The sequence below is a fragment of the Suncus etruscus genome, chromosome 19, assembly GCF_024139225.1.
Source record: "Suncus etruscus isolate mSunEtr1 chromosome 19, mSunEtr1.pri.cur, whole genome shotgun sequence".
Lineage (NCBI taxonomy): Eukaryota > Metazoa > Chordata > Mammalia > Eulipotyphla > Soricidae > Suncus > Suncus etruscus.
The window spans coordinates 22,796,339-22,805,541 of record NC_064866.1 but is presented as its reverse complement, the minus strand read 5'-3'; positions in this window follow the sequence as shown (position 1 = coordinate 22,805,541).

Here is a 9,203-nt window from a genome sequence, read left to right as displayed (position 1 = left end):
AGTTAAAACATGTTTGATATATAAAAACTAAATAGTGACTTTAAAATCCATACTTGTACTGTTTATATTAAAAACTTTGAAAACTAGAAAAAAAGAATTTAAAATAAGAAAAATGTCCATTACAAGGGACAATACAACTATGGTTATTTTAGTTATAAATAGTTTAAGTTCCAGAAGTGATGGAAATTATTTCAAATAAATAGCATCTACAGCAATACTTTTATCATAAGAATCTATTGCAATATATTTATGTTCTAGAAAAATCAAATGGTGACATGTTTTGTTTGGAAAATAGTTTAAGAGATTAGATTCCATGTTCAAATGCACTAACATATGCACTAATTATTTGAGTTCCAAAATTCATTTTATTTTACACACTTGTAATACGACATGTGTTTTCATTGCATTTTAGCAGAAAAAATATTTTAAGTCATAGTTTTTGTTTTTTGTTTGTTTGTTTTTGGGTCACACCAGCAGTGCTCAGGGGTTACTCCTGGCTCTACCCTCGAAAATCACTCCAATAATTCCCTACTTTGTATATGAAATAATATACTTTGTATATGAAAGCATTTGTATATGAAAGAATTGAAAACAGTCTTTAACACGTAGTGTCTGAAAAGTTAATATTATATCATATGATATACAGACTATCATATGATATAACTCACATTTCACATAAAATTTTAGATATTATAAATTAAGGAAAAATTTTGGAAAACCAGAAGTAATTACCTCTTAACTTTTAAATACAACACAACTTCATTACTTGCTTGTCAGATGGAAAGGTATAACTCACCTGGAAAAGAAAACAAGGTGATAAAATATAATTTAGAAAAAAATTCTAGCTAAACCATTCATTTTTTCTTTGTAAATGATTATAAACTAAGTAATGAATAAATTTGTTTTAATAATATTTATATTTTAAAAGATTAATTTACATCACAAAATAATGTAATAATATACTGAATGCATACAGTCTTTTGAGAAAAATTGTCCTGCTTTTCGTGGAACTATTGTTCTAAATGACATTCATCCATATTCTGAAAGATATTCAAAATATTGTCAGGAACCTAATTTTCATATAACTATCTCCTAGTTTTGATAGTCTCAAAACCATATATTCAAGTACATATATGCTTTAAGTTGTCCAAACTGAGCAGTTTATTTTTATATGAAAGGCAAGCTAAATGTTCAAACTACTATAATTTCCCAGAAACAAACTGAATATAAATTTGTGAATGGTGAATCATTCTAAATGAAGTAAATCTTAGAAGAGAAACATTTGTACTCCACAAATAAAGACTAAAATGCGGTATAATCTGTATATAGGAACACCATTTTTTCTTTCAAATTTTGTGTAGGTCCTTTTCTCTGCTTCATGAATAGTTTTATTCATTTCAGTGTGACCTGTTTGTATGTATGCATATGTGTGTAATTTCTGGAAAGCTCATCTGTTTTACTCAATTTCAGCTGTGTATAACAAATGTTTGGAGGTCTCTAAATTTGGCATAATTCCATTCAACAATTTTTAATGAAATCCTTCTACCTTATGTGTGAAAACAAGAATATATGGAATAAATACATCATGATAGGAATTTATTTAAAGTAAAATACAAAATAATGTTGAAATGACAAGTGAGAAATATATAAAATAAATGGTTTCCTTTAAAAAAACTATAAGTATCTTCTTTTAACCCTGAGATTAATAAAGGACTAACGAGGAGACAAACCACCTATTTCTGACTTGCTCTTCAAACCCATGTTTCTTGTAAAACATATCTAACTTGCTTGTTTCTGTCTCTTTTCTATTTTCCAGCTGAAGAAACTCATGTTCTCTCTTGAATATATACTTTGTTTCCCTGCATATCTTCATAAGTAAATTTCAATAAAAACTATCTTGCTTAGAAAGAAACAAAGAATAAAAGAAAGAAGTTATTTCTTGGCTCATGTATTTTGAGACTTTTTTTTTATTAACTTGACTTATTTCTTTCTTATATTGTCATTAATTTGTAATACAAAAAAATGAGCTGGCAGAGTTTTGTTGCATACAGCTAGCATTCACTGCTGGTAGTGTTTGTTGGTGGGACTGTTGCATGATTCAGTCTTTCTGAAAAACAATTCAGAAACTCAACACACTATGAACAGATTATCAACATGACTGACCCTGTAATTTTATACCTGAGAATCTCTGTTAAGAACTAAAAATGGGCCGGAGAGATAGCATCGAGGTAGAGCATTTGCCTTGCATGTAGAAAGACGGTGGTTTGAATCCCAGCAATCCATATGGTCCCAGAAGCCTGCCAGGAGCGATTTCTGAGCATAGAGCCAGGAGTAACCCCTGAGAGCTGCCAGGTGTGACCCAAAAACCAAAAGAGAAAAAAAGAAAAGAACACAAATACATTAATCTAAAATGATATAGTCATAACTATATTAATTTGTGTTCATCACAATAGAAATTACAATAGTCAAGATCTAGAAGCAATCCAAGAGCCTCATAGCAAATGAGTCGATAAAGATAGTAATAAATATGCACAAGGAATGCTATTTAGCTATGAGAAAAGATGGAATTTTGCTGTTGTTTTTCGATAGGAGTCAGAAAGTAGAAGTTAAATCTCATACATTATCACTCATATGCAGAGTATAAAGAAATTTAAATTTTCAGTATATTTTGGCTGAAAAATGGTATTGTGGGTAAAGTGCTTGCATTGATCAAGGATGACTAGGTTACAATTTTAGGCCTTCCATGTTTCCATGAGCTCACCAGTAGTGATCACTGAGTGCAAAATCAGGAGAAGTTCCGATCACAGTCAGGTTTGGTCCCTTTTCTTTTACAAAGAAAAAAATAGTCTTATTCTTCAATAGAAAAAACTTCGAGACTTAATTAACTGAATTGGAAACTGAGGAGCTAGAAGTAAAAGGCATCACAGGGTTATGGTGGATGATCATGATAAACTGATGGGAAATACTGGTGTAGTATAGTGCAACCATGCATGCCATTTAAATAATGATAACTCAATTTAAATATACATTAAAAACTTCCAGACAGACTGAGCTATTGTTTTGCTGTTGAAAATATTTGCATTCTAAGTCTATATTTTAAAAAGAAAAGTGCATGAATAATAATACAAACAAAGTAGATAATTCTGACTATAGATATTTTAGCATTTTAAAATTTTGTTATTTTAATATGTTTATAATATAATTATAATATTAAGAAGTAAACCCTACATGAAAAAGAAAATAAAACTTTCTAGCCATGACAGTATAGTACTTATTTTCCTATACATGGATGTACATGGAATCTATTAGGCTGAGTGAAATAAGCCAGAGGGAGAGCGATAGAAGCAGAATTGTCTCACTCAACTATGGGTTTTAAGAAAAATAAAAGACATGTTTGCAATAATTCTCAGAGACAAGAGAGAGGAGGGCTGGAAGGTCCAGCTCACAACATGAAACTCATCATAGATGAGTGCATTTAGAGAAATAACTACATAAAGAACTATCATAACAAAGTGAATGAATTAGGGAAGTAGAAAGCCTGTCTAGATTACAGACAGGGATGTGGTGGGGAAGAGGGAGATTCAAGACATTGGTGATGGGAGTATCACACTGCTGGAAGGGGTTGTTATTTACATGACAGAAACTCAACCACAGTAATATTTGTAATCAAGGTGTTTAAATAAAGATATTAAAAACACAGAAAAAAATAAAAACTCAGATTTTTATTATAAATTAAAGTTATTGTTAAAAAAACAAAGAGCCATCTTCTTTTTATATAAAGATTTATCTTCTCTGATCTATAATGTATTTTTAATCATTAAAGAACATACAAAAATGAGTAGAATATACACTATAAAAATATAGTTCAGTCAGGGTCAAAGAGATAGAATAGGAATTCATGTAGGCTATCCCATTTTGAGCCCCATCACAATATCAAATATTACGAGGCATCTTGACTATAGAAATAGGAACTGCTTCGGGGTATAGCTAGGTAAGCTTTGTCCCAAGGATTATAATGATTGGCTACATGAACATTAATTTAATCACAATTAAGTAACTTTACTCATTTTACAAATACTACAATCCTTTTATGCAGGCAATGCTTCTATTTGCAAATTTGGATATAAAATAAATGAGAATTGAGACAGGTAAAACATTTGATCTAACAGTTTGTATGGGTCTGGAAAGATAGTCTAGTGGGTAATGTACATTCCTTTCATGTGACTAATCCAAATTTGATCTCTAGAATCCCATATGGTCTCCTGAGCTTGCCAGGAGTGATTTCTGAGTGCAGAGGCAGGAATAATTTATGAGGACTGTTTGATATGGCCAAAACAAAACAACAAGAATATGCATAGCAAATTGGGAGTGAAGTCAGCTATTGCACTAATATTTGATACTAAATTCTTGATATTAAAATATTTGATTATTTATTTAGTTTAAAGCCCACATCTTATGAACTTAGGGTAACTTTTCAGCTGTTTTTCTTGGGAATTGACCCTAGTAGTTCTCTGAGTATCATGTAATGCTAGAGATTGGACTCAGACCTCCCTTTGGCAAAATATGTGCTCAGGACAGTTAACTATCTGGCCCATAAAAAATTTATAAAAGAAAAATAAATAAGAATAGTTATGCCTAGGTTATTCCAGAAATAGCTGTTGTCAGAATTTTTCAGATCTCAGGTAAAATCACAAAAATATGTTGGATGTCCAATTTTCTTTTTGTTGTTTTTTTGCATTTGTTTTTGTTTTTGTCACACCTGGCAGCTCTCAGGGGTTACTCCTGGTTCTATGCTCGGAAATCTCTCCTGGCAGGCACGGGAAACCCATATGGGATGCCAGAATTCAAACCACCGTCCTTCTGCATCTAAAGCAAACGCCTTACCGCTGAGCTATCTCTCTGGCCCAGGGTGTCCAATTTTCAATTGTGGTACCAAGGTGAGGCTGTTATCAATGATGGAGTCACTTATCCAAATCCTCTCTCTTTATTTCTACACATCTCAAGAATTCATTGTTATTAGAGTCCCTTCCATACTTGCCCATCTGACTGCCTGCCTGATTCACCATTTTATGTATATGTTTAAAATAAAATGCTAATTAAAATGAGTACTTTTAAAATAATTGTTTTGATGGAGGGTCACACCTGGTGGCACTCAGAAGTTACTCCTGGCTCTGCTCTCAGAAGTCGCTCCTGGCAATCTCCGGGGACCATACGGAATGCCCGTATTGGAACTGGGATCTGTCCTGTGTTGGCCACGTGCAAGGCAAATGCCTTACCTTTGTGCAATCGCTCGGGCCACTTTTAAAATAATTTTATGCTGTTTTGATTGATGAGCAATTTTGGAAAAATAATTTTATTTTCCAAAGTACTAAAGTATTACATTTTAAGACCAATTGAAACACCCTCCTCAAGATGACATAAAGATGGCCAACAAGCACATGAAAAAAAAATGTTTTTTATTACCAAATAGGAAACTACAAATCAAAATAAAAGTTTCATTTTGATAAATAAAATCAGCAGCAAGAACTATGAACATGACAAAGATGGAAACAGTAGTGGAGATTGTGGTGAAAGAGAACTCTTATTTACTATTGGTAGGACTATTATATGGTTTAGCTTCTCTGGGTAAAAGTTTAGAGAGTCCTCACACATTATAAATAACTCTCATATAACTTTGACTGTCACTGCTGGAAATCTACCTAAAAACACATAAAATAATTAATTTGGTAAGACTCGTGATTTCTTTTTACAGAAGACACATCAGAATTCAAAATAAAGAGACAAAAGGCTTATGATAGGCAATTGTTTTCTGTTTGTTCTCTTAAAATATGTCTCTGCCCTCTTTCCTAAGTCAGAGAAAGCTTTTCTCTTTCAGGGCCTAAAATTTAATAAATTTTCAGTCTAATCTATATGTTTTTTCTTTCAGACTGACAAACTCTGAAATCTAATAGTTCATTATAGGCTTTATTAACACCAAATTAACATAAGATTCACTTCCTTACACAGAGTCTGTATGCTTTTGTCAGCATAAAAAAGACCTTCAACCATGCACCAAATAGTGGACACTAAGAGATAAATATCATAGTCAGGTATATTGTGGTGTGGAGGTTTCTGGTAATGAAACATCTTTCCTCTCAGAGATCCAGACTTGCTTATGGCTAAAATTCTGCATCTCAATGGCTTTCCTGGCTTTAGAAATGGATTATTTATATCAAAGGTTTCCATTCCTTTGGACCTCTTCATGTTTCAGACTAATCCTTTTGGTTTCCACTCAACTTGCATTAACAATTCCACCACTATCCACTTTTTGTCTGCAACAGTTTTGAAGTGTGAAATGCTACTTAATTCTAATAGAATCTTACATATAACCAATTTTTAAAACTTCAAATAAAATAATAATAATTCTTGACTTCCTTTTAAATGACAAAGTCCCATTTCACAAATTACAAAAAAGAAAATGAAGGGGCCGGAGAGATAGCACAGCGGTAAGGCATTTGCCTTAGATGCGGAAGGACGGTGGTTCAAATCCCGGCATCCCATATGGTCCCCCAAGCCTGCCAGGAGCAATTTCTTAGCATAGAGCCAGGAGTAACCTCTGAGCACTGCTGGGTGTGACCCCCAACCCCCCCAAAAAAAACAAAATAAAAAAATAGAACAAGAAAAAGATGAGACCATACCAAATTATGCACTGAGTTATGATAAAGTAGGAAATATAATTCATGAAAGATATGCTATTTTTTGTTGATAAACATGATTATCATTCGTCATACTTTTCCTCTAAATACTTTCTCTTTGTTGATTAGCTTCTGTTTACTCAAGATTTCTCTCTGGTCAAAAAAATCTCTCTTGCCTCCTGGACTTGTGCATCCTTGAATTGGATATATATTTAGCCTTTCATATTTTGCAAATAAAATTTTTCAAAGTAAATTGTTACTGGCTAAACTATTTGCTTAAACCTCTCCATTCCAAGTCATCTCAATGCCGAGTAAGCCAAGTCTACAAAGTAGATTTTTATGCACAAATCTATGCTGAATAAGTATATATATCATATACTCAATAGTTCATATAGCATAAATACTTTACTATAATATAGAATATCTAAATAGAATACCATATGAACTACTGGATGATACTATATGGTATATTTATAATATATATAGATCATGTATAGAATGTAACATAGTGTAATGTTTACATGCATACAAATATATTTGCCTTTATGATTTGCTTCACAATTATAACCAAACACTAATTCTCAGAATAACAATTTTACTTCCTCTCAGCTAGAAATTTAATTTGCTTGTATTCTGACTCTTCCTTTGATATTTAATTCAAGTTAGCAACAACATTCTTCTTAGTATGTATACCACCAACTGATCCATTGTTCTTCATTTTACAGATATTTTCTTTATCCACATTTAATCCATCTATTTGATTAACTATTGTATTTGAAAAGGAATGAAGAGAGAAGGAAAGAAGAAAGAAGGAATGAAAGAAAGAAAGAAAGAAAGAAAGAAAGAAAGAAAGAAAGAAAGAAAGAAAGAAAGAAAGAAAGAAAGAAAGAAAGAAAGAAAGAAAGAAAGAGAAAAAGAGAGAGAGAAAGAAAGAGAAAGAGAGAGAAAGAAAGGAAGAAAGAAAGAAAGAAAGAAAGAAAGAAAGAGAAAAAGAAAGAAAGAAAGAAAGAAAGAAAGAAAGAAAGAAAGAAAGAAAGAAAGAAAGAAAGAAAGAAAGAAAGAAAGAAAGAAAGAAAGAAAGAAAGAAAGAAAGAAAGAAAGAAAGAAGGAAGGAAGGAAGGAAGGAAGGAAAGGAAGGAAGGAAAGAAAGAAAGAAAGAAAGAGAGAAAGAAAGAAAGAGAGAGAGAAAAAAAGAAAGGAAAAAGAAAGGAAAAAGAAAGAAAAAAGAAAAAGAGAAAGCAAGAAAAAGAGAAAGCAAGAAAAAATAAAGAAAAGTAAAGAAAGGGAAGGAAAGAAGAAAAGAAAGAAGAAAAAAGGGAAGGCAAGAGGGAGAGAAGGATGAAAGGAGGAAGGAAATAAAGAAGGAAGGAAAAGAAAAGAAATTCATAATTTCTATGTAGATTCAAAGTTACAGTAAATTAGAAAATTTCAAGAAACATCAAGATTATCTTCCTCATTTTTCAATTTCTTTCCATTTGACATTTTTATATTTTCTTCTTTATTTGTAGATAGTTCATATATTTATATAACTATTAAGCTATGTTTATATACAAGAGTTTTTAATAAATATATTTTTATTTCAGTATTTAACATATAAATACCAAGGTAATTAGTTTTAGCCTTACTTACATCTTTGGATATATGAAGTATGTAGGATTTTATAAAAAAATATGCAATTATAAGTCATATGGCAAGATTAATTTTAAGTGTTTCTAATAAATTGTTTTCATATTTGATGTAAGTATCTTTACAAACATGAGAGACACATAGATTCAATCAAAGCTCAGGGGTTACTCCTGGCTCCATGCTCAGAAATCGCTCCTGGCAGGCTCGGTGGGGACCATATGGGATGCTGGGATTCAAACCAATGACCTTCTGCATGAAAGGCAAACGCCTTACCTCCATGCTATCTCTCCGGCCCCAAAGATAACTATCTTTAATAAGATTAAATTACCATAGCAACTCCATTTTTGGATATTGCACTCAGGATATACCAATAGATAAGATATGAATCACTTATCAAATAATTATGCTTTTACTTATATTTTTCATTGAGGTATCATACTTATCAAGACATTTGAAATCATTATTTTGCAGATGCACAGCTACTAGTTATATCAATCTTTTCGAAGTATTTCAAGCTTTTTTGATAGTCAATACATAAGTACAAAAATAAAATGAACATTTAAAATAAGTATTTGTTAGGAGCAAAATAAGCAAGCAATTTAGTTTCTTAAACTTCAGATATCCTGAATGAAAAATCTGCTCTTCTGCCTGGCGCTCTCAAGATAGGTCTTAGAAAGGACTACCGTTTAAAAGCAAGTGATAAATTTTAAGTCAGATGTATAAATTATCAAGTATGCACAATTTTGTTTGAGGCAGTAGGGATAGAGGTGAATAAGTAGTATATTGATTCATTGCACTGAATGCAGGGCTATCTTAAGCAGATTTCACCTAAGAATAAATTCAGAATTATTCTCTGGACATTGGGGAACAACTGAAATTCTTTTGAGCAAAGACTCTACCTTT